This window comes from Cetorhinus maximus, chromosome 24, assembly GCF_964194155.1.
Source record: "Cetorhinus maximus chromosome 24, sCetMax3.hap1.1, whole genome shotgun sequence".
Taxonomy (NCBI): Eukaryota; Metazoa; Chordata; class Chondrichthyes; order Lamniformes; family Cetorhinidae; genus Cetorhinus; species Cetorhinus maximus.
The window spans coordinates 18,192,925-18,218,850 of record NC_135902.1 but is presented as its reverse complement, the minus strand read 5'-3'; the positions used below and the strand labels follow the sequence as shown (position 1 = coordinate 18,218,850).

The 25,926-nt window shown below is 47.4% G+C and overlaps 1 protein-coding gene and 1 pseudogene across 2 annotated transcripts in view; one reads left to right on the top strand and one right to left on the bottom strand.

The window, feature by feature from the left end:
- Positions 1-25,926, bottom strand: part of caskin2b (CASK interacting protein 2b) — a 421,869-nt gene that overhangs the window by 163,793 nt on the left and 232,150 nt on the right. The window lies entirely within an intron of this gene.
- Positions 1,521-7,790, top strand: LOC144667637 (uncharacterized; annotated as a pseudogene).

The following is a 25,926-nucleotide window of genomic DNA, read 5'->3' as shown; positions in this document are numbered from 1 at the left end:
GTGATACATTTCGACCGGTCATTCAGCTCTTGGGATCATGCTGCCCACAAAATGACTGCCACCTTTGTCTTCCTGCCAACATACCTTTGCGCCTCACGTCAGGAAGAGGGAGCAAATTGCAACCTAGGGCTGGAGGAGGTGGTAAAGGTAAGGTGGGGTGAGACCATGGAGACCCGGAGTTCAATACACCTGGGCTGGGATCAAGTGATTGTTAACAAGGGTTGGGCGATGAGTGGGTAACGTGGCAGGTAATGAGGGGGTTGATGATTGGAGTAATGAGGGAAGTAACAAGGGAGGTAATGAGGTAGTTGGAGTTGTGTAACGAGGAATGTAATGAGGGACGTAACGAGGGACAGAACGAGGGATGTACCAAGGGACGTAACAAGGGACATAACTAAAGAGGTAACTAGGGATGTACAGAGGGGTGTAACAAGCGACATAACAAGAAATGTAACGAAGGACAGAACAAGGGGTGTACAGAGGGACGTAACAATGGATGGAACGAGGGACATTACGAGGGACGGAGCAAGGGACGGAATGAGGGAATTGATGAATGGTGCGACAAATGAGCTAAAAAGCTCAGCCGTTTAAGCTCTTCAACAATGGGGACGAAATATCAAAACGAAACCAATCCCATTCTCACAGATCTATATTTTCCATTAAGTGTCAGTAAACAGCAACTGGGGGGACACAGCAATCAGGGGAAGATAGGAATCAGGCAGGATGGTAATCAGGAGGACCATCTCCTGGCTGATACTAGTTCCCCTCCCCCACCTGAAGCATTACAGTGACTATAGGACTGTTGTAACCGCCCCAACTCAATTCATCTATCTTAGCACAGCCCAGGGTTCAAACCATAATGGATGGAGCCTTAAGCCAGTGGAGAGCTCAAACAATGGCTTTTCTTCAGTTGAAGGGTTTCCTGCCCGAGGATTCTCATCAATCTCATCCAGTTTTATACAGCATTTGTAAAAATACTGAGACACCACTGCCTCCCCATAGAATTTGTCAATCTGAATTAATTGGCTGAGCGGCTTTATGCCATGGGTGCTATCAATCACATCCAATTTCTATTACCTAAGCCCTCAGATCATGCCAGTGTATAGCTTGCCAGTCCAATAAACTTCTCCGCTGACTATCATTGGTCATTCTAGTGGACTTCCGCCAAAACTGGAGCCCAAGTCCACTGGGACAACTGTAACTTCCATTGGGGCCATGTAATCAAAGTCCCTGCCTGACAGCAGAGCTGTCACCAGGCATTGTAAATGGCAGAGCCTCCATCATCTCTTAGTGATGCAGAGGTAGTGAGGCTGGTTTGAATCCACAAGCCCCTGCCCTCAGTCAGGTCTTGGGGCTGCTGTCTGCCTGTACTTCCAGCGATAATTCCCTGATCTCCGCTCCCCCAGTTGGGAGTTTCAGGCTTGGGCCCCAGCCTGGAGCTGGTCTGAAATATGTTCAATATTGAAAACAAGCAGCTTTTCAGAGGGCAGGTGTGGGGGAACTCCTTAGTTTTTGGGTAGATGGAGGGGGAGGAGGAGGAGGAGGAGGGGAATGCCCAGCTGACCAGTTACATTGGGGAAAGTGGCCTCTTCTGCTGGGGGATGCCCCTGACGTCCCCCTTAAAGGCCAAAGGCTTCTTTCTCTTGATGCAACAAACTCCAGCAAGGTCAGTTCGCAGATGGGCTGCCTCGGCATTCATCCCAGGAAAGGGCCTCCTGTAACTTTTCAGGCCCAATGGGTTTTCATCTGGTAAAACATATATCTTAACCTTCTGTCCCTTTATCTTAATTCATCTCTCCTTCTGTCAGTTAGTCAATGAAAGGCAAGCCGAAGAAAAGGGAAGAAAATTGACAAAGAAAAACTTGCTTGGGCTCAAAATCCCCCCTGAACTCTGTACAGTTCCACAAACGATGTCAGCTCCTCGGCACATAAACATTGAGCTGAGGGAGTGAGTGTCTTTGAGGTACACAATCATTGAGGGGCGAACAGTCAAACTTTTTCATAGTCCATCCAAAATCACCTCACCCACTTTCCAGAACAATCTCTGGTCAGGAGCAGGAACCTGGGCTAATTTTCTTTCCCTCTCCCCAACCCAGGGAAATAGAAGCAAGGTGTATCCGCCCACCCTTCCACACCCATCTAACACCTCCTCGACTAACACCTGTTGACTTAACAGAAGACAGGGAACATTGCTGGTCATCTCCCTATAACTAGAAAAAGAAATACCTGCATTTATATAGCGCCTTCCACATGGCCTCAGGACATTCCAATGAATGCTTCACAGCCAATGAAGTACTTTGAAGCATAGTCACTGGTGCAATGTAGGAAATGTGGCAACCTAATTGTATGCAGGAAGCTCCACCAGCACCAAGGTGATAATCTGTTTTAGTGATGTTGATTGAAGGATCAATGTTGGGAAGACACCAGAGGTAATTCCGCTGCTCTTTTTCAAAGTTTAACATCTCTTCCAAAAGGCAGCACCTCTGACAGTGCAGCCCTGCCACAGTACTGCACTGGAATCTCAGCCTCAGTATTTGTGCCCACATTGAACCCACTACCTCTGATTCAGAGGCATGAGTGATACCCACTGAGCCACAGCTGACAATTGGGAGCTAAGTGCTAATCCTGTGTCTGCTTTTGATGTTACCAGGGCAATGACAAATGAGAGGGACCCAAGGGTGGAGCTCTGGAGCCAATGTGCAGTTATTATTAATGCTATTTCTTCTTTTGATTCAGTGCTAATAGAGCCACCTTCAAACGTGACTAAAGCAACACTGCTTTGGCCACATTTTTAAGATTTATGTAGAGTCATGTAGAGAGATAGGAGAAGCTGGTGCTGTTCTCCTTGGAGAAGAGAAGGTTGAGCGGAGATTTGATAGAGGTATTCAAAATCATGAGGGATCTGGACAGAGTAGATAGAGAAATTGTTCCAATTGGCAGAACTATCGAGAACCAGAGGACACCGATTTAAAGTGGTTAGGAAAAGAAACAATGATGACATAAGGAAAACATTTTTCATGCAATGAGTGGTTAGGATCTGGAATGCGCTGCCTATGAGTATGGTTGAGGCCAATTCAATTGTGGCTTTCAAAAGAGAGTTGGATCATTATCCATAGAGGAAAAAGTTGCAGGGCTATGGGGAAAAGGTAGGTGGGTGGCACTAGGTGAAATGTTCTTGCAGAGAGCCAGCATGGAGATGTTGGGCTGAGTCTGTCTGTGCTGTAACCTTTCGATGATGCTATGAAAATGGCTTACAGGTAAACGTACTTCATGTATATATTTATTCAAACATCGAGCAACATGCCATGCTAAACTTTGCAGTCTCTTTCACAGCATTTGGAATTCCAGTGTTAATTTTCAGACACACGCATTCGAGCCATTTCTGGATCTGTGTCGAGCAGTTGGTAGCCAAGCTATAATGCCACCATTAGAGTGATGACTGAGAATGTTCAATCACACAGTGAGTCTCACCAGACCACCAACCACTCCTCACTGCTCTCCATCCAGGCCCACCCCCATCCCAGCTCTCCGTCCAGAACCCCCTCTCTCAGCTCTCCGTCCAGAACACCCTCTCTCAGCTCTCCATACAGAACCCCCTCCCTCAGCTCTCCATACAGAACCCCCTCTCTCAGCTCTCCGTCCAGAACCCCCTCTCTCAGCTCTCCATCCAGAACCCCCTCTCTCAGCTCTCCATACAGAACCCCCTCTCTCAGCTCTCCGTCCAGAACCCCCTCTCTCAGCTCTCCGTCCAGAACCCCCTCTCTCAGCTCTCCGTCCAGAACCCCCTCTCTCAGCTCTCCGTGCAGAACCCCCTCTCAGCTCTTCGTCCAGATCTCCCATCCAAGCTCTCCGTCCAGAACCACTTCTCTCAGCTCTCCGTCCAGAACCCCCTCTCTCAGCTCTCCATACAGAACCCCCTCTCTCAGCTCTCGATACAGAACTCCTTCTCTCAGCTCTCCACACAGAATCCCCTCTCTCAGCTCTCCGTCCAGAACCCCCATCCCAGCTCTCTGTCCAGAACCCCCTCTCTCAGCTCTCCGTCCAGAACCCCCTCTCTCAGCTCTCCATACAGAACCCCCTCTCTCAGCTCTCCGTCCAGAACCCCCCTCTCTCAGCTCTCCGTCCAGAACACCCTCTCTCAGCTCTCCATACAGAACCCCGTCTCTCAGCTCTCGATACAGAACCCCTTCTCTCAGCTCTCCACACAGAATCCCCTCTCTCAGCTCTCCGTCCAGAACCCCCATCCCAGCTCTCTGTCCAGAACCCCCTCTCTCAGCTCTCCGTCCAGAACGCCCTCTCTCAGCTCTCCGTCCAGAACCCCCTCTCTCAGCTCTCTGTCCAGAACCCCCTCTCTCAGCTCTCGATACAGAACCCCTTCTCTCAGCTTTCCATACAGAACCCCCTCTCTCAGCTCTCCGTCCAGAACACCCTCTCTCAGCTCTCCGTCCAGAACCCCATCTCTCAGCTCTCCGTCCAGAACCCCCTTTCTCAGCTCTCCGTACAGAACCCCCTCTCTCAGCTCTCCGTCCAGAACCCCCTCTCTCAGCTCTCTGTCCAGAACCCCCTCTCTCAGCTCTCCGTCCAGAACCCCCTCTCTCAGCTCTCCGTCCAGAACCCCCTCTCTCAGCTCTCCGTCCAGAACCCCCCTCTCTCACCTCTCCATCCAGAACCTCCTCTCTCAGCTCTCCACACAGAACCCCCTCTCTCAGCTCTCCATCCAGAACCCCCTCTCTCAGCTCTCCGTCCAGAACCCTCTCTCCCAGCTCTCCGTCCAGAGCCCCCTCTCTCAGCTCTCCGTCCAGAACCCCCTCTCTCAGCTCTCCGTCCAAAACCCCCTCTCTCAGCTCTCTGTCCAGAACCCCCTCTCTCAGCTCTCCGTCCAGAACCCCCTCTCTCAGCTCTCTGTCCAGAACCCCCCTCTCTCACCTCTCCATCCAGAACCTCCTCTCTCAGCTCTCCACACAGAACCCCCTCTCTCAGCTCTCCATACAGAACCCCCTCTCTCAGCTCTCCATCCAGAACCCCCTCTCTCAGCTCTCCATCCAGAACCCCCTCTCTCAGCTCTCCATCCAGAACCCCCTCTCTCAGCTCTCCATCCAGAACCCCCTCTCTCAGCTCTCCGTCCATTACCCCCTCTCTCAGCTCTGCGTCCATTACCCCCTCTCTCAGCTCTCCGTCCAGAACCCCCTCTCTCAGTTCTCCGTCCATTACCCCCTCTCTCAGCTCTCCGTCCAGAACCCCCTCTCTCAGCTCTCCATCCAGAGCCCCCTCTCTCAGCTCTCCGTCCAGAACCCCCTCTCTCAGCTCTCCGTCCAGAACCCCCTCTCTCAGCTCTCCATACAGAACCCCCTCTCTCAGCTCTCCATCCAGAACCCCATCTCTCAGTTCTCCGTCCAGAACCCCCTCTCTCAGTTCTCCATCCAGAACCCCCTCTCTCAGCTCTCTGTCCAGAAACCCCTCTCTCAGCTCTCTGTCCAGAACCCCCTCTCTCAGCTCTCCATCCAGACACATTCCCCAACCCCCACTCTCTAGCCAGAAGATGGTTGGATGCCACTTGCCCTTGTTTTGTTGGAGCCACTCATTATTGGTTTGGTTTTCATTCTGCTGCTGGCCCAGAGCAGATATTCCAATTGATTGTGCTTGTCCTGACCACCGCTCCCCTCTCCACACTACACCAGCTCCATACTGGTGCTGAAGACCTGCCGGTTTTCACCATGTTCCAAACCCTTTTAGCAGATAACCAATAAGCAATAACTAACACAGTAAAGCTCTCACAACAAAATAACACACGCTCACATTGTACCTTTCCTGTTAGTTATCAACAAACATAAAGAAGTCTTCAAGTTCAGAGCATATGCCATCCAAATGTTAATATTAAGATCACATGACAATGTCCATTACATTTTTTAATCCAATCAGAAAAGGGCAATTAACCACATGTGGTTGGTGTATTGGACAGCACTAAATAATGGATAAATACCTCCTGCAGGTCCAACAACTCCTTGTTTCACAAAGAACTACCGACAAAATGCATCTCAGTAACTCCCCAAGCCTCCTTCGACAGCACCTAGAAGGACAAGGTCAGCAGACGCATGGGAACACCACCACCTGCAAGCCCCCCTCCAGGCCACACACCTTCCGGTGGGTTTAGCTTCCTCAGTGCCTCCACTGCAAGCTCATCATTAGAGGCAGAACATGACTCAATGCCCGTGCCAACGGTGGCATTCAAGAGCAGGAAGTTCCTCTGGTATCGCCTCTGATGGCAAAAGAAGATGGCTATTAGCCCCTCCCCCAAGTCCCCTGTGATCGGGCTGCCACTTTGAACCTGCCTACCTGGATGATTTCTGGAATCACATGGGATGGGGTCCCTTTCCCGGGCAGAGGGCAGGCTTAAAAACAAAGCCATGTTTGTGCCTTTGGGCAACTATGCATGTGCCCCATGTCGGTGCCATCTCTCTGAACTCACCCAGCAGGGCATCGGAGATGGGTAAAAACCCAGGCCTGCAGGAAAACCCAGCGCCACCCCTTGCCAGAAGCTGTAAGCTGTCCGTCCCTTTCACTGTGCTAGAGAGGCATGGCTGGAATGTATCTGGCAGCCTGGGCCAAGATTCCAGGCATTTCTCCCTGGAATTGGGTGCAGATTGTAGTCTGAGCGTGGGATTCTTGGAATTATGAGTGCACAACAGCCTGAGCACATCACAACCCCCACCAGTCACGCCAACTTTTACCACATTGAAAAGCAAACAGCGTTCGTAAAGTGACAGGCCTTGGATTTAAATAAGTGCAAGCAATCCCCACTCTCCCCCCCCCACCCCCTCCCCGCAAACCTTTTCAAACCTGTCATTGCAGTGGGGGTTAACCAAGAAAATTCTTTGTTGCATTTGATAACTGGGCGGAGGCAGAGGAGGGGGAAGGGCAGAATACCAGCTCCAGTTAAAAGCTCCCGAACCAGCTACTCACAGAGAAACAAAGCAAATCATTGGCCTGATTAGTTTGTGCTGGCATTCAGCCTCCCAGCAAGCAGTTAATCCCATGCAATCTAATCTTATGTGTCCAACCTGTTTCCCTTATTCCTTTCTCTCCAATTTCCTTCAGCTATCTATCAAACTGATTCTTCAATGGCAACACTTTCATCACTAACTCCCATTGTTCATTCACAGCCTCACAGCTCTCTTCTCCTCTTTGTCGTAGCTCTTACATTTAAATCTTATATCTATGTCTCCTCAACCACTGGAAACCAAAATGTTTCTATCCACTCTGTTACATCCCTTCAAAGTGTTAACCATCTCTATTAAGTATCTCTGAATCTTCCTCTGCTCTGAAAAAAGCAGCTCCAATTTTTCAAGTCTTAGTTTGTTTTTTGACTTCCTCAGACTAGGCAAGATCCCAGTGAAAAAAACAAAAAACTACTGCGGATGCTGGAAATCCAAAACAAAAACAGAATTACCTGGAAAAACTCAGCAGGTCTGGCAGCATCTGTTCTGCTGAAGGGTCATGAGGACTTGAAACGTCAACTCTTTTCTTCTCCGCCGATGCTGCCAGACCTGCTGTGTTTTTCCAGGTAATTCTGTTTTTGTTTACGATCCCAGTGAATCTGTGCCATTCCCTCCCATTGCCTCAACAGCCTTCCTATCATTGAAGCACACAAACTATATACAATACTCCAAATGTAGTCTCAGTAAGGTTTTATATAGATTCACCATTACACCCTATGTTTTATGCTGTACTGTTTATAGGATCCAAGCCTGCTGATGAAACCGAAATCAAGACACAGAGCTTTTCTTTACTGAGAGATTTTATTGACTCGTTCAGTCTTATAGCTCTCTCTCCACCCAATCCAGTGTCCCAGCTATACCCTATTTATACTCTCTTTTGAAAAACAAATGAACAAATATAAACTAATGAGCTAATTGAAAGCTCCTTAAAAGGTGACAAAAAAACAAAAGACTTTCAAAGGAAAATTAACAAATCAAATTAAAATGTCATTTCTAGGGCTGGAGGCAGGACTCCCGCCCTCAGTCGGGAGGAAATATGACTGGCCGGCAGCTCTCTAGTCCCTACAGCGCCAGGAGCTACAGTGGATAGAACTGGGACTGCAAGCAGTCCCAGAGTCCAAGTTCCAGGAGTATAGGGCCAGGTAAGCTTTGGGGGTCTCAGGGCTGGGAGAGCAGATGAGGCCTGGAGGGGTGGGCAGAGGGGGTAGGGGTGTCGGTGGAGAGGCCAGGTTGGGGGGAGGGAGCTCCTGGATGGGTCAGACCTTTTGAGGGGTAGCCCAGTGTTAAAAGGAGGTTGCTGATGGAGGCCCCCCCTTCCCAACCTAGGCCTGAACAGGGTTAATATTTGGGCTTCCTCCCTACCCCTGAACTCTTCCCGCCAGCCTGAAAATTGAGGCTGGGCAGGTCAATAATTGGCCACTTAAGGGCCTCAATTAAGACAAGGGCTAGGCCTCACCCGACCCAGCGTAAAATTGCGGAGAGGTTGGGGCGAGCGGGAACCTGGTGGGAAGGCCATCCGAGGAATTTTATGGTCACTCCCTGTCTACACATCCGTCGATGGGGAAATGTAAAATTCTGCATTAGATTCTCAGATGCAGCACTTGGTGACCATAGTGCAGCAGGTGGAAAGCAGGAGAGAGATCATCTTATTGCGGGGGCCAAGGAGGCCCTACAGACATACGTGATGAAGGCAGGAGGAGCAAATAGCCACAGAGCCAATGTCAGGAGTCTGGCCTTGAGGACCTGGATGTAGCACCAGAAAAAGTTCAATGACCTCACACAAGCAGTCAAGTGATGGAATTTCCCACCAACCACACCATCGCCCTCACACACTGCTCAATGCACCACACCCCCACTACTCAGCCACCCAACAGCAATCTTGAACAATCAGGCTCATGCCTAACATTCAAATGTTCCACTTCACCTTCACACAGTTACCACTTCAGCAAGCCTCAAAGCCACATCTCAGTTTCTGCATATTTCCAATTATTCAGCTCTGACAGGCACATCACCCACATTGCAACACATTCACTGACACACTTCCCTCTCTCTCGGAGGATAAGGTCCCATAACAAGACACAGCAACAACGAACAAGGGAAACAAACACAGCTGCATGTCCTCATCTTATTGGTGGAGGCAGTGCTCAGCATTATTGGCACAGCTATCACTGAGGTCATGGTAACCACAATCACTGAAGCCACTGAGGAAGACAGTATGTCCCTGCCTTATACACCGACCCAGATCTCACTTCACCCACATCCTGCTGTCTAGTATACAGGATACGAGAAGCGCATTTGATGCGTGCCCCCTCTCTCACCTTTAACCCCCAATCTCTCCTTCCATTACAATCTTTCTCACCCCTCTATTTCATTGATATTATGGTCATTTCTCCTCTGACTTTGTTTCTTATTCCTTCCTAAACTTAGAAGTCTTTTCCCACGTTTGGATTCCGTGTCTGAGGAGAGGACTGAGAGGGGCAGTGGATTAGATATACAGCCAGTTCACCTCTTGGGCATGGATCTAACTCCAGCCTTGATTGATTGGATGGAAGTCCCCTTGACGTACAGGTATCCAAAATGAAATGAGTTTGGGAGGGTGTATCTCTGGTTACCGGTGGGGAGAAATCTGACATAGAAAATTGCCCTTCTGACACGTTTTCCCCATAGTTTGAAGTTGCTCGCACTACAGTGTGTGGCACAGATCACAGGTCACCTGCCGCCCCTTGACCCCAGGATTGTGTGCAATGAGGGAGGGATAGGAAGAAAGAAGGAGCAGGAAACCTGTCTGTCCCTTGAGCCCAGGATGATGCATGTGTGTGTGGTGCAGATCACCTGCCTTCCCTTTGACCTGAGGGCACAGAGGGTAATGTGGGTCACAGTTTGCACAGCTGCCCTCTGACCCCTCTGGGCATGGGGTCCTGATGAAGGGTCTCTGCCTGGAACATTAGCCTGTCCTTTCCCTTCACAGACCTGAAGCATATCTCACACTCCTCCTGTTTTTATTTCCGGCCTGACACAGACTGATCGGAATTAGGAATAAATGAAGACAAACGATCTGAACGGTTAATCACAGAGGGCTAAATCAGACCCTGCATCGCCAGGAGCCCAGGTTTAATTATTTATCATGTCACTTCTCCTCACTAAGACCAGTGATGTCCGCCAGCAACACCATCAGCACTTTGCCGTTACTCTTGCACATCAGGCTAATTCTCTTGACAAGTTGCTGCAAGCTGGTGACTGCCACAATCCAGTTAAACAGACAGTTCTGCTCTCGGAATGACCATTTGGCGCTTTTTTGCTGAATCCTTTCGCGACTTCACTGAAAGTCCTTTAAATAAGCTGCCGGTGGCTTGCCCAGGCACCACGGCCTGTCAAAATATTAAAACTTCCTCCGAAGATGACCTGTTGAATGATAATCATCACTTGTCTTGTTTTCTCCCCTCCGCCCCAGGAAATCAGGGCAGTGAGGGAGAGCTGTCGTGTAGTCTGTTTAAATCAGCACCATGTTAGCTAACTGCTAAAAGCTGCCCCCTGGTTACCCCGGCAACAGGACACCTCACAGGCAACACCCCAAGCCAAATGAACTGCATTAGAATTCTGGGAGGAAGGGAATGCAATACAATCAGCTGGCAATGCTGGGCCAGCAACTGCAGCAAGAGCGGGTCACAGAGAAATGCTGCACCCCCTGAATGGAATGGTGGCTCCTTCTTAAGTGGCTTTACCTGGTCCTCTCCCAATGCTCAGAAAGGATCACTAGAATCCAGGCTGGTGATCCCTCTGCTGCCTCACTGGCTGAGATTGGCCTTCTCAAACTAGCGGCTTTGTTTCTCTGTGCCGCTCACTGCCCTAACCAGTTGTCAAAGGGGGCAAATGAAATCTCAATCTCCAATATTCAATAACCTTCTTTTTTAAAGATTACGATCTCCAACATTCTCTACCCCCCCCCACCCCACCCCCACAACCCACAAGCCAAGATTGACATCCTCCACACACCATAGCCTACCAACACGCACTAAGAATCCAGCCCGGCCCTACCACCAGCAGCATATTGTGGCTCTGTGTACAGGACACACTACAGCAACTCGCTCACAATAAAGGTGTTGAGGTATAAGGAAGATGAGCTTCTGTTAGTTTCTGCTAATTGTAGCTGACAGTGACTGCCAAAGGCATCATTCTGGAGCAACTTTGGAGGGTTTAATGATTGCACCAATGTGAGGGAGCAGAATTAACTTGGGCACAGTCGATGGTGTTCGTATCTCTATCACGTGACAACCCAGATGGTAGAAGGCGAACTAAACAGGCCAGGGTCTTTTCTCCTCCAATTATTCCTAGGCATCCTCCCCCGACTCCCCCTTATCCATCTGCCAGTTTAATCATTACAACGGAGAAATGACTGCGATATTAGTGCAGCGATGCTCAGTGCATTCACACACCATCAGCTAGTTTAACAGAGCAGCTAACCCATTTAAAATAAAAAGGTTAAAGCCCCTATTAAAGCAGCAGACAGCAGAATGCTATTCTGGAATGCTAATATCACAAGTAGCCATTTCTAGGCTCACAATTCTGACGTTAGTTCTGCACTCTCACATCTCCAGGCTCCGTAATGCCCTTGAGCTAGTCCCATAATTATATAAATTGAACTATAAATCTATGTTAATGCCTTCTCGTTTCTGAAGGCCTCACGTTCAGGATTTTAGATCGTTCAGTGTTACAATCATCCAGATTCTTGAAAGAAAGAAAAAGTGCCATCTCCTCTTTCCAACATCATGACTGTTACTATTCTCCATTCTTATAGACCAGCCATCTGACAGCTCTTCCCCTGGAGGCTTTGAACATTCGCACATTGCTTTCAATTTGCTCATCCTTGTCTCAATCCTAATCTCTGGACTTGTGCTGTGATACATGCCCCTGTCCTCGGCCTAGCCCATGGTCACTGAATTCACCCCCCCCACACACACACACACACACACACACCCCATGGCCTCCTCCCTTCAACCTGTAAGGAACACCACAGAAAATGGATATTCGAAACCTTGTCGGAAATAAACAACAGCGACTTCGTGTGCTGCAGGGCAGAGGCTGATCTCGGACTTCTGACTGACAGCAGCGGAAGTTCACACACTGCATCATTGCAGTCTGGGAGTGTAGAGTGAGGCTGAAAAGAGACAGAAAGAGACAGCAAACAGAAAGAAATTGGAGGAGCTGTCATCCTACTGCTACTTCCACCTCTACTTCCCTGTGTCAGCTTAACACCCCTTTCCATTTGCTCAGGAAGTAAAGGGTTATCATATTTTCATTGACCAGTCTCCAGAATTACTCAATCATGATCAGTCGTTTCACTCTCTAGGCCTCCTTGGCCCCCTGCTCTCCAAATTCTTGCTCTTCAGTCTTCTGGGGTCCATCACGCTTTGCTCAATAGGAGCCTCGTGCTCTCTGCACCTCTTAGTCCATTGTTGTTCAGTACCACAGAGCCCCTTACTCTCTATTCCCTCTTTACTTCTTACTTTCTGTTTCCCCTCTCATAGAAACCTAGGAAATTGGGGCAGTAGGCCATTCAGCCCCTCGAATCTGCTGCACCATTCGACTAGATCATGGCTGATCTTCTACCTCAATGTCATTTTCCTGCTCTATCCCCATATCCCTTGATATCTTTAATATCTATAAATCTATCGATCTCTGTCTTGAACATATTCAATAACTGAGTCTCCATGTGCCCCTGTGATAGAGAATTCTAAAAATTCACCACCTCTGAGTGAAGAAATTCCTCCTTATCTCAGTCCTAAATGGCCTACCCCTTATCCTGAGACTGTGTCCCCTGATTCTGGACCAACGACCCTCCCCCACCCCCCACCACTGCCCCCGCCCCACCCCGACCAAGGGAAACATCCTTCCTGCATCTACCCTGTAAGGATTTTGTTTCAATGAGATTACCCCTCATTCTTCTAAACGCCAGAGAAATACAGGCCCGGTCTCCTTAATCTCACCCATTAGGACAATTCCAACATCCCAGGGATCAGTCCAGTGAACCTTGGTTGCACTCCCTCTATGGTAAGTATATCCTTCCTTAGGTAAGGAGACCAAAACAGTACGCAATCCTCCAGGTGCGGTATCACCAAGGCTCTGTACAATGACAATCTTTATTCCGTGTTCAAATCTTCTTGCACTAAAGGCCAACATACCATTTGCCTTCCTATTTGCTTGCTGCACCTGCATATTAGCTTTCAGTGACTCATAAACAAGGACACTCAGGTCCTTTGTGGACATCAACCCTTCCCAATCTCTCACTGCTACAGAAATACTCTGCATTTCTGTTTTTCCTACCAAAGTGCATAACTTCATGTTTTTCCACCTGATATTCTATCTGCCATGTTCTTGCCCACTCACTCAGCTTTTCTAAACCTCCTTGAAGCCTTTTTGCATCCTCCTCACAACTGACATTCCTACCTAGTTTTGTGTCATCAGCAAACTTGAAAATATTACATTGTTCCCCAAATCATTGATATATATTGTGAATAGCTGGGGCCCAAGCACTGATCCTTGTGGTACCCACTAGTTATAGCCTACCAACCTGAGAATGATACATTTATTCCTACATTTCTGTCCATTAACTAATTCTCAATCTGTGTCAGTATATTATCCCCAATCATATTTGCTTTAATTTTTTTTACTAACCTCTTGTGTGAGACCTGATCAAAAGCCTTCTGAGAAAATAAATATACCATATCCACCGGTTCCTACTTCTCTATTCTGCTAGTTACATCCTTAAAAAACTCCAACAGGTTTATCAAACATGATTTCCCTGTCATAAATCCATGTTGACACTGCCCAATCCTACCATTATTTTCTAAGTGTTGAGTTATTACATTCTTTATAACAGATTTGAGCATTTCTGCACTCTTCCTCCGTTTTCTCTCTCCCTGCCTTCTTAAATAGTGGGGTTACATTTGCTACCTTCCAATCTGCAGGAACTATTCCAGGATCTATAGAATTTTGGAAGATGACCACCAATGCATCCACTATCTCTACAGCCGCCTCTTTCAACACCCTGGGGTGTAGATCATCAGCTCCAGGGGATTTACCAACTTTTAGCCCCATTAATTTCTCCAGTACTACTTTTTTACTAATTCTAATTTCATTCCGTTCCTCATTCTCGCTTGTCCCTTGATTCTCTAGTATTCCTGGGAGGTTTCTTGTATCTTCCTCTGTGAAGACAGACACCAAAGTATTTCTTTCATCTTTCTGCCATTTCCTTATTCCCCATTATAAATTCTCTATTCTCTGCCGGTAATTTGTCATTGCTAACCTTTTCCTTTTTACAAACCTGTAGAAGCTTTTACCGTCCATACTTGTGTGTCTTGCTAGTTTATTTCCATATTCTATTTTCTCTTTCTTTTATCAGTTTCTTGGTCCTTCTTTGCTGAATTCTAAATTGCTCCCAATTTTCAGGCTTACTACTTTTTTGGCAACCTTATAATAGTGGGGTTACACTTGCTATTTCCTTACTAAACATGGTTTGTAGTTCTATTCGGCAGTTCTGAAGAGGGGCCATAGTTAGCTCAAAACGTTAACTCTGTATCTCCCCACAGATGCTGCCAGACCTGCTGAGTATTTCCAACACAGTTTTTTTTTCGGCATCTGCAGTATTTCACTTTTATATTATTGCAGCTCTATTATTTATATTAGAGAAATCCATTCCTGTGGGTTTAAGGTACAGCATGTTCCAATACTGGTACTATGGTTTCTGCCTAGTGACAAGGGTGGGACCCACTGCGAGTGTGTTGATGGATTCCCCAGACCAGTTCAAGGGTGTGTCAAGTTTAGGCAGTCATTTCCTAGTCAGTCAGTTTTTAATCTGAAGAGTAGTGTCCCAGATAGGGTACAAGGAATAGAGTCAGGGAGAGGTCCCAAGAAGTGTCCCAGAGAAAGGGAAAAAGACAGGGGACAGAAACAGGCCCTAGTTAAGTTAAGAAAAAAGAAAGGAGCAGAGAAACAAGTCAGTCAGCAAAGAGATTCCAAGAAGCAAGGCTGCTGGGCTGGCTGTGCAACTGGGACTCAGGAGAAGACCCGGGAGCTGTTTGGTGGTTCCATGTTGTGGAAAAAGTTAGGGTTAGAAGAAACCATGGGAGCCACACACAGTCAGTGTGTGCGCACCAGAAAGTGGAGGCAGAAGGTCTGAAGTCTCCAATAAGAAATCTTTCAAGAAGCTTGATGAGGAACTGAGTTTAAGGAGCTCATGTATTTGCTCTGAAGTTAAAGCAATAGTGAGTTTAGGTTTCAGTTTCTGGGTGTCTCAGGAAGAAATTCTAACTCAAGACAGCATCTAGTGAATGCTCAGATGTCCGCCAGAACAAAACGACTTGAAACTGAGCTAACCAAGGCCAGGAACCTTGGTATTGAGGCAGTGGTAAATCTTCACTGGGTTTTTGTGTCTGTAAGAGTCGCTGGGAGATAAGGAATAGTGTGAGTTTGAATCATTTTCTGGTATCTGTATTAAAAGCTTTCCAACCTTTTTGTCTGGTGTAATATAGTTCATTCTTCTTGCTTAATAAATGTGTTATTCTTCTGTTAAAAATTCATCAACAGACTCCTGTGAATCTGTGCAGTAACTGCCCTCCAAGATTAAAAAAACGTTATGACCCATCAAGCCAGGTTCCACTCTGGGATCTGACTTCTCCAGTATTAACATCAGCTGGGTTCATAAGACTTGGTTTCCTTTTCTCTCTGGCCCCCCTGGTTCCACACAGCCACCTTAACCTTCTGCCTCACTCTCTCACCCCCACCCCTGCACCTCCCTACCTTTGCTCCACCACTCCTGTTGTCCTTCCTTGCTGCTCCCCCAGCTCCCCAACCCCTGTTACCCCATCCCGATTGCCCCTCCTTGCACCTCACCCCCGTTGCCCCTCTTCTGTTTCCCCCCACCCCCCCCTCAGTTTTTCCAGGTCTCTCTGGTCATGTTGCTCCAATTTGATGATGGTTGCCCTGCAGCGACACCCCAGGTCAGTCGGGGAACTGCAGCTTTACCTCTGCTGCTGTTTCATGTCTGAACAGTGGTGGCAGCACCGCGCAGGAGTAAAACCAAACAGCAACAAACCATGTTGAGCTCCCTCTCTCAGGGCATATAACACTGCAAAGGTGTAGGAGGAATTTTTGGGACGGGACAGGATGGGGGGTGGTCAAAGGCACAACAAAGGGTGCAGGTCTTTAAGAGCTCTGCCTTAGCTACGTTATGGATTCAAGACCCATTCCAGAAACTTAAGCACAAAATTTAGACTGCTTGTTCACTGAAGTAACCAAGGGTGAGGCTTTAGGATGGGATGTTAAACCAAGGCCCGGTCCGCTCTCTCGGGTGGACTCTGGAGGTAAAAGATCCCATGGCACCATTGGCAAAGGGGAAGGGAAAATCGCCTGGTATCCTGACTGAACAATGATTTCTCAAGCCACAGCACTAAAACTGATGCTCTGGCCTCTCATCTCATTGCTGTTTGTGGGAGCTTTGTTGAGTTTTTCTACATGACAACGGGGACTACATCGAAAAACAGAAAGTACTTAATTGGCTGTAAAGCATTTTGAGATGTGCTGAGGCCGTGAAAGGAGCTATATAACCTCAAATTCTTTCCATAGGAGGCTCTTGAGGGCAAGGGAAATAGATAGCAAGAGAGAAGCGGATCTGATGCGATGTTGAGGACAGGGGTGCCTGTGATCTCTAACCTTGGAGCAGTAAAAGCAACAAACATGTCGGAGGAACACCGGGTGCTGGCTGGTGAAGGTTGCTCAGTGCAAGATCATAAACAAAAGGATGAGCAATTATGAAATCTTGAGACAAAGGGAGATCCAAATGCCCTCGTTCTAGGTCTTGGCCATCCTTAATTTAAAATAAAAGTGCTGCATTAACATAGCCATTCTAGCAGCAGTACCATGAAGTTTCACTTTACTGTCGCTATGTCAGCTGTGGCTCAGTTGGTAGCACTCTCACCTCTGAGTCACAAAGTTCAAGTCCCACCCCAGGACTTGAGCACAAAAGTCAAGGCCAACCCTCCAGTGCAGTACTGAGGGAGTACTGCACTGCCACAGATGCTGTCGCTTGGATGAAACTTTCCACCGAGGCCCCATCTGCCTGTTTGAGCGGTTGTGAAAGATCCCATGGCACTATTTTGAAGAAGACCAGGGGAGTTCTCCCCGGTGTCCTGGCCAATGTTTATCCCTCAATCAACATCACAAAAATTATCTAGTCATTATTATATTGCTGTTTGTGGGAGTTTGCTGTGAGCAAATTGACTGCTGCGTTTCCTGCATTACGACAGTGACACAAGACAGAGGAGCAGGAGAAGACTCTACGACCTGTTGAACCTGCTCCACCATTCAATATCTTGGGCTTCAACTCCACTTCTCCACCATTTTCACATGTCACTGAGACACCAAAAATCTATCTATCTATCCCAGCCTTAAATATAGTCAATGATGGAGCATCCACAACCCTCTGGAAGAAATTACTCCTCACCTCAGTACTAAAGGATCACCCCCTTATCCTGAGATCATTCCCCCATGTTTTAGATTTTCAAGCCAGTGGAAACAACTGCTCAGTCTCTACCCTGTCAAGCCCCTTCAGAACCTTGCATGCTTCAATGAGATCACCTTTTTATAATAATAATCAAAAGTGTTCAAAGTAAAGCCCCTATGGTTTTTTTATTCCAAATTTTCTCACAGCCTGGAGGATTCAGAGCAATCCTAGAGGGTTATGTAAGATTACATAGGATTTAGGACACAGAAGCAGGCCATTCGGCCCGACCAGTCCACCCGGGTGTTTATGCTCCACTCGCGCCTCCTCCCATTTTTCCTCCTCTAAATCTACCAGTGTAACCCCCTGATCCCCTACCTTTCATATGCTTGTCTAGTTTCCCCTTAAATGCATCTGTACAGTTTGCTTCAGAGTTCCACATCCTCACCACTCTTTGGGTAAAGAAGTTTCTTCTGAATTCCCTATTGGATTTCTTGATGACCATCTGATATTGATGGCCTCTAGTTATGCTCTTCCCCAAATGAAGGAACTTTCTCTCTGTACCCAGTCTGTCAAAACTTTTCATAATTTTAAAGGCCTCCATTCAGTCAGCTTCAAGCAAGGCCCAACCCGAGAATAGTGTGAACAGATCAGTTCAGTATGTCGGAGACACAACGCCTAGAGATTCTGAAGCCTGAAAGAAAAGGATGATGATGCACTGAGACCAAGTTTACCATGCATAATTCATGTAGGCCTCAGGCTTCACCCTGCATAGTTCATGTAGGCCTCAGGCTTCACCCTGCATAATTCATGTAGGCCTCAGGCTTCACCCTGCATAGTTCATGTAGGCCTCAGGCTTCACCCTGCATAGTTCATGTTGGCCTCAGGCTTCAGTTTCACACTAAAAACAAATTCGAAGCCTTGATTACCACACCAGTCTGTAAGTAATTTGTTTTTCTTCACAGGTGGCTATTTAACACCAAGCGTAACATTTACAGTGTTAGCACACTTGCTGTGTCTAGGGTTGCTAACTCTCCTGGATTAATTGTGTTGGCATTTTGCCCTGACACCTGCTGTGAGCAAACCTGAGAAAAATCAGAGAAGCATTAAAGACAATTGTGTGCTTTCTGTTCACTGACTCCCAATCGTTCTATCAGCTTACGAGCAGTCCAATTGGTGTGAGAAGGCAGGGTGCTGAGGAACAGACGTACCACACCACCAATGGCAGGAACGTGGGGGTGGGGCAGGCATCTCCCTAAATCAGCCCAAGCAGAGTTGGCGACCCTAGAATTGTCTTTTAATCCTTTCAGGGCTGGTGAGGCCAATGACAACACATTCCCCAATCACTGTCAGTGATTTAACAGTTTGTTACAATGCATACAATAGTTCGTAAGGACTGCAAAGCCTTACTGCCTTGGTGCCATTTTGACTAATGAATCATTCAAAGGTTTTACTTGAGCTGGGGGCAACAAAGGAAGAAAGAAGCAGAACATTTTCAGGCGGCTCAGGATGCTGTCAAACAGGGCCTGTTCCTACTGCTGCTGTACTGCTCCACATCGGGTACAGCACAGGTTAGACACAGAATAAAGCTTCTTCATAAGCAGCTCTTTGGAGCACTGAAGGGAGTGCTATGGGAGAGCGGAGTTCGAGTTCTTCCTTCCCAACCTATTCCTTCTCCTGTCAAGTTTCAAATCTTAACCACGCCATTGTGAATAAGCCCCAGGGCCGCTAGTTTCTGCACATGGACTAAGAGAGACTGAGATCGTACAACAGATCAAGGGTCGGTGGGGGTGGAAGAGAGAAGAGAGGATGAGAGAGAGAGAGAGAGAGAGAAAAAGAGGTCATATGACAGAGCAAGGGGGAGAGACATTGTATGACAGGCTGAGGGGGGGAGGAAGAGGAAAAGAGAGAGATGAGAGATGAGAGAGAGCGCACGAGAGAGAGAGAGAGAGAGAGAGAGAGATAGCCTAGCATACAAATTCAGAACTGCATATCCCTGGAGCGTAAGCTACCCACTCTCAGATTGTGACAGTACATGGCAAAGAGACACCCAACTCATGGGGTCAGGAAAAGACAAGTTGCAAAATAATGAAGAGCCAACATTAGACTGAGTCACAGTGATAAAAATCACTGTTTTCCTCTGAGCTGAGAGCAGATTCATAGCTTGTGACTCAAATGTAGGCCCCAGGCATCAGTGCCATTTATCAAAAAATAAATGTAAAAGGTCCCTTGCCACACCTCTGTGTAATGTTCCTTTGTATCACTGGCAGCCGCTCTACACTCTGTGCAAGATTAACAAGTACACAGTGTTGGGATACTTGATGCATTTCCTTTGAAGCCAGTGGCAATACATTCCACACTCAGAGCATAAACAGTGCGTGAGCAATGAATGACAATTTACACGAAAGGTCACAAGGGCAATGCAACTCTGCTGCTTTGGACTTCTACAGGTTTATCATCAATTCTAGCAAAATGTAATCCAGTACTTTACTGTCCAGGGATTATTGAGGAGCTCAAAGGTACAGCAGGAGGATACATCTTCAACTAATCAAGGCACTGACATTAGTGCTGGCCAACAAAGTCCTTTTCTATCCCGACTATACTCCCAGGTCAGGTACAGAGTAAATCTCCTTTTACACTGTCCCACCAAACACTTCCAGGGCAGGTACAACACAGGTCAGATACAGATTATATCTCCATCAACACTATCCCATCAAACACTCCCAGGGTAGGTACAGCACAGGTTAGATACAGAGTAAATCTCTGTCACCACTATCCCATCAAACAATCCCAGGATAGGTATAGTACAGGTTAAATACAGAGTAAATCTCCCTCAACACTGTCCCACCAAACACTCCCAGGGTAAGTACAGCACATTGCTGTATATTATAACCAGTTTATATTTCATCCCTTTCCTATTTTTACTTAGTTCTGTTGAAGGGTCATGAGGACTCGAAACGTCAACTGTGCTCTTCACCGATGCTGCCAGACCTGCTGAGTTTTTCCAGGTATTTTTGTTTTTGTTTTTTTTTAAGTACAGCACATGTCAGATACAGATTAAATCTCCCTCAACACAGTCCCACCAAACACTCTCAGGGTAGGTACAGCACAGGTTAGATACAGAGTAAATCTCCCTTTACACTGTCCCATCAAACAATCCCAGGATAGGTATAGTACAGGTTAGATACAGAGTAAATCTCCCTCAACACCGTCCCACCAAACACTCCCATGTTTTGTACAGCATAGTTGAGATGCAGCTTCAAGTGGTCCCATCAAGCACTCCTGTCAGGTATAGAATGGGTTAAGTGGTGACTCACGCTCCTTTCAAGGTCAGAGTTAACCCTGAGTGTGGACCAAACATCGAAGAGGCTATACTTGCAATAGTGCACTCTTCACCCCAGAGAAGGGTGAGAGAGATAGCGATGGGAGGACAGATTTAGAAAGATGCACTGGCATGGTGCAGAGAAGTCACTAAGCTCCAATCCAAGCACAAAGAGGACAGAGTTGATCCCAGGGGAACAAAGGAGGTTAAAAAAAGATACGAGACAAGGAATCAGGCGGATAAGAGGAGTCGGAGTGTTTATTGTGCTGAGTGTACAGCCCAGAGCAAGAGAACAGGGGAGTCAGGATTACAAGAGCCAGTCTAAGCAGGAAATGAGTTTTACATCTGTTGCAGAGACAATGAATCTAAAGACTAAACTGCCCTGTAATGTGGTGTCTATGCTGGTAGATTCATTGACAGGAGCTGTAAGCTTTATTTTTAAATTACGCATTTAGACTCTTTGAGGATGTGAAGTTTTTAATTTGATCTATGAACTTATCAGGAGAGAAATGTTCCTTCCAGTGCCTCCTGATCTGAATCATTCCTGGCTCACCTAGAGTGCAGGTTAGATAGCTGGCCCTCGCCATCAGCCACTGCACCCTGTGCTCAAGGTGGGTAGAATGTGGGATACAGTCTGCCCCAGCAGTCCACAGGCACACCATCAGTCTTGGCACAGCAAGGGCATTGCATTTAGGGCAGAGTAGTGGCAGGTTGAAATATCACTGTCACCATGTACTGGAGTCACACAAACTGCGCAATTGGCGCTGTGACAAACAGGCTGGTAACTATTCTCCCTCTGCAGGTTCAGTAACACTCTCTGTCTCTTTAATAAAGAAAATGCTTGAATTTCTATAGCGCCTTTCACCACATCAGGATGCCCCAAAGTGCTTGCAGCCAATGAAGTGCTTTTTGAAGTGTAGTGATTGTTGTAATGTAGAAACACAGCCGTCAATTTGTTCAGAAACTCACCAAACTTCCTTCGACAGCACCTTCCAAAGCCACAACCACCAGCACCTGGAGGAATAAGTGCAGCAGGCTCATGAGAACACCAGCACTGCGTGGACTCCTAATCACTCACCAACTATCACCGTTCCTTCACTGTCGCTGGGTCAAAATCCTAGAACACCCTCCCTAACAGCACTGGGGGTGTACCTACACCACAGACACTGCAGCGGTTCAAGAAGGCAGCTCACCACCACCCTTTCAAGGGCAATTAGGGACGGGTAATAAATAGTGGCCTGGCCAGTGATACTCACATTCCAACACCGAATTTAAAAAAAACACAGCAAGCTCCCACAAACAGCAATACGATCATGATCAGATAATCTGCTTTAAACAGTGTTGATTGAGGGATTAATATTGGCCAGGACACCAGGGGTAACTCACCTGCTCTTCTTTGAAAGAGTGCCATGGGATTTTTCCTGAGGGGACAGACAGGGCTTTGGCTTTACAGTTCATCCACAAGTCAGCACCTGTGCAGTAGTGGGGCAAAACATAGGGGCTGCAGCAGAAATACTGCAAACCAGCGATATAAACAAGGAACAAGAGAGAACTGAACAAGCAAATGGGGGTGGGGAGCAGGAAGGGAACTGCAGCTGCAACGAACATGGATCACAACTAAAGTTCGACATTTTTGAAGATGGATAAAGTTACAGAGAGAGCGAACGGGGCTGTGGACAGAGACTAGGGTAGAAATTGCAGTCAGATCCTGTATCCGGATTAAATAGGAGTGGCCTCCCCTCATTGTTTCACTTGGTCACAGATCTGGGATCAAAGGGAGCCACTTGTTTAATTTTATTCTGTCTTTAAGGGGCCCCAGAAGTGAAGCGTCACACACTGTCTCCTCCGGCAAGTGGACTTGCATTTATCTAGCGCCGTTCCCAACCTCAGAACATTCTAAAGCATGAACAGCCAATTATAGACCTCTGAAGGTATATTTAATCATTGTTGCTATGTAGGAAATGTGGCAATTTGTGCAGAGGAAGATCCCACAAAACAGCAATCTGATAATGACCAGATAATCTGTTGTTTTAAGTGATGATGGTTAATGGGTAAATATTCGCCAGGGCACCTGGGAGTCCTTTGCTGCTTTTCTTCAGAATAGTGCCATGAGATCCTTTACAACCTCCTAAGAGAGCAGACAGGGCCTTGGTTTAAGGTCTCAGCTGAAAAATGGCCTCACCACAACAGGGCAGCATCCCCTCGGTGCTGCACTGGAGTGTCAGCCTAGATTTTGTGCTCAAGTCTCTGGAGTGGGACTTGAGCTCACAACCTTCTGACTCAGAGATGACAGTGCTACCCAGTGAGCTACAGCTGTCAACATTTCAAACTCTGACACAGGACAGTGGAATGGTATGCTAAACCATCAGGTACTGCAGCAGGGTGGTTCAGCTAGCTAGGCCCCAGTTTGGATATCATCCTCTAAGCTTTACACAATGCTCGCTCCCCTTCCCCCACCCTGAGACCAGTGTGTTCATCTCTCAGGTCACACCTGACACTCCTTCCTTTACTACGGTGAGGTTGGTGTGAGGTAACACCAGGGTGCAGAGAATCCAATCATTGAGTGCCAGCCTATTTTTAATTATAAAACAGTGACACTTCGGGGATGGTGGGGGAAGTGGGGAGAGGAAGGTAGAGAAGAAAGAAACAGGAGCTTGAGCAATGCAGTTGACACAGCGAGCTCACTGCATGGGGCCATAGCTTGCCTACGGAAAAGATCCAAGCAAGTGAATGCGCTCAGTAGGTAGAGCAGTGAGCAGTTAGCTGCTCCAAAGAAAAAAATTGGGATCGCAAAGACTCAACCTCACATCAAACCAGGAACGAACCGACTTGCATTTATCAACCTCCTTTCACAAGGAAATGGGGAGCGTGTCTGGGGCAGGGCACTCCTGCTTCTCCTGGGACCCCACAAAGGGAAGCAAAAAAAACAACTTACCAGAGTCTCTTCATGCCGGCCAAACGGCCAATCAGACTGATGTTCAACTCACTGTCAGGTCCTGATGACATCACCAAACCATGATGTAAATGATGCACATGTAAATGAGGATTCCGACAGCCTTGGGAAAGCATCAGGGCCAGAGTTACAGGACGACTAAAAGATCAATATCCATCAAGTTCTCGTCCTGGTATTCACACGACATAATGATAATGGAGTGATTGACTAATCTTTGTCAACTGGCATCCTGACAACGGTGCAAAGCTTTGTGAACCGTAGGTTCAAAGTCACCTGGTCCTCCCAAACATGCTACTCTCACCATGCTCTGAAGAAAATAATCAAACCTCACACGCCATGCGGTCTAGCTCCCAGCCCCACCTTCAATGAAATCTTTGAGCTCCCTTACTTAACCTCAGGCAAAGAATCGAATTACAATACTCCCTTTCTCCAGCCAAAAATAAACTGTCGCTGTCTGTGCCTGAGTCAGTCTATGGTATATTCACATTCCCAGCCCCGCCCCCGCTGGTAAAAGCTTTGGAGTCAGCATGGCTGCCATTAGAACAAGGATGACCTCATCCTGGTTCAGCAGCGGTGTGAGGTGAAAAACAATGACTCTATTACCAGATTGTTTCCACTCCAGGGAATAGTTTGACTCACTCAGTGTTAGGTGTTGTCTCCAGGTTTGGCAGGGTTTCAGGAATGTCAGAGGCAAGTACCCAGGCCTGTCACTCTGTCTAGCAACCTCAGAGGTGAGCCCCGATCCTTCCGGCATGCTTGATGCCATTGGAATCTCCAAAGACATTTACTCTTGGCCTATTCAAAGAAACCTGGCCCCCTGCCCCTCTCCCCTTATACAGGAAGAGGTAAATGATGATGGCTTCACTGTAACCTGAGCTAACCAGTTGCCAACAGCAACAGCAGTGCCCAGCATGGTAACAAGCCTGAAAAAATCCTTTCGGTTACCCTGTGAGGAGAGAGTTAAATCCAGAAAATCAACAACTCACACCTTACGATCATTTTATTTTTCTGGTGGGGGTGTGGTGGAAATACATTCCTCCTCAAGTCACCAACAAACAGGCAACCTACTCCCAGGCTGCTGGCAATAGTACTGACAATCTAGTAGTTAATGGGGCCAGGTTGACTTCCACCTCACAAGGGTGTGTTGCACAGGTAGATCAAAAGAGCAAAGGCGAACAAATAAGCAAATTTAAAAAATACATTAAAATGCTGACTACAGCCTGAGGCCTACAGGTGGCCAAAATGACGAGGTACCTGTCGATGAATCGGGCCCGTAGCTGTTCTAACTATACTGTCCATGCTTGAACTAGTAAACTGGGATGTCCCAGGATCACAGACCAGCGCAGAGAAACCAATACTCCACTGGTCAACCAACACAGGACAACAAATATGCATCAACTTTCCTTGGGCGGAAAGAGGCCTGAAGTACTAGTCAACCCTGCTACTTGCGCAACTATTGCAACTCCTGACACTGGGAAGATGCCACCTCATGGGATTGGGTGAGAGCATGGATGAGGGCAAGATTCTAGATCAGGACCTTGAAATATTGATGTAAGGTGAAACTTTGAGTTTAATATTGGACTGAGCAACAGCCTGGGAAGGAGGTTATGTGGTGCAGTGAGCCAGCAGCACCGGGTTCACGTCCCACTCCAGGACTTACTGGCCAAGGTAGGTGTATTCATAATGTGGCCAAACAGGCTGAGTATCAATCTGCAAACCCTTCTGACACATGCCAATAGCAGGTGGTAAGAGCAAGAGAGATTCCCCATCAGCCATGTAATGGAAAGAAATTGGAGCCTCTACCATCACTACCCATAGCTCCAAACTACAACCTGCATGTAAAAGTGCATGTTGTCACAGCACCCCGGACTCCAGGGCCAGGGTCGGTTAGCTTAGTTGGCCAGATGACCAGTATGGATCAGATTGGTGCCAACAGGCTTGATCCCCGTTCAGAATCACAGAATTGTTAAGGCGCAGAAGGAGGCCATTCAGCCCATTGTATCTGCACTGGCTCTCCAAATGAGTATTTGGAGAGTATAAATGAGTAATGGTGCCATTGCCTTGCCTTTTCCCCGTACCCCTGCACATTGTTTCTATTCAAATAATCATCTAATGCCCTCTTGAAAGCCTCGATTGAACCTGCCTCCGCCGCACTTCCAGG